Below are 916 nucleotides of genomic sequence, written 5' to 3' on the forward strand. Positions count from 1 at the left end.
CTTCTGTGATTTCTGTGGATGAGATGTAACTTCGTGTGAAATTCAGTTTTCTTCCTCTTACTTTGCATATCGGAGATATAACATTAGAATGTAAGAAACAACAATGGGAGTCAGACGGTTGGTCCTTTCAAGCCTGCCCTGCCATGGCTGATCTATCACTCCAGAGCTCTCTAGGTAAAGAATGTAACATAATAACACATTTCTGGAAAATGAAATCCCTTGTCAATTGTATTATAAATGCATAATTCTGTTGCTGTCTGTAAGTAGTTTGTACCTTCTCCCCGAGACCATGTGGGTTTCCTTTGGTGCGTCGGATTTTCCCACACTCCAAAGGGATATGGGTCATTAGGCTAATTGGTCACATGGGGTGTAATTGGGCAAAAAAGTCTTGTTGCTATAGCGTATCTAAATAAATAAATCCCTTATTCTGAAATTAAGCCTTCCATATGTAGATATCTCCTTTAGGAAACACAACTTCTATCATACTAGCCCTGCTAATCCCTCCCAGGATATTATATGATCTCCTTTCTCAAGTAAGTACAGGTTCAACATTCTCAATCTTTCTTCACGCATCAATATCTTTATCCTGGGAATCAACCTGGTGAATATTCTCTGCACTGCACCCAATGCAAGCAGATATCTGTAATTATGCATACATAAATGTGCAGACTCTCCAGTGTCAGTAAGATTGCATCAGAACCCCATCCCCTTTGTAATCAACATTCCTTATTACTTCCTCAACTGCATGCCAACTCTCTGTGTTTCATACACTAGGAGACCAGCTCCATTTCAATAATAACTTGCCTTCTCATTCTTACCATCCAAAGTGGCTAACCTCACATTTTTTCCTATTGTAGTCTACCTGCTCATTTATTCATCTTCTCTATATCACTTTGCTGTTATCATCCTGTCCTCC

This window comes from Mobula birostris, chromosome 15 (genome assembly GCF_030028105.1).
Source record: "Mobula birostris isolate sMobBir1 chromosome 15, sMobBir1.hap1, whole genome shotgun sequence".
Taxonomy (NCBI): Eukaryota; Metazoa; Chordata; class Chondrichthyes; order Myliobatiformes; family Myliobatidae; genus Mobula; species Mobula birostris.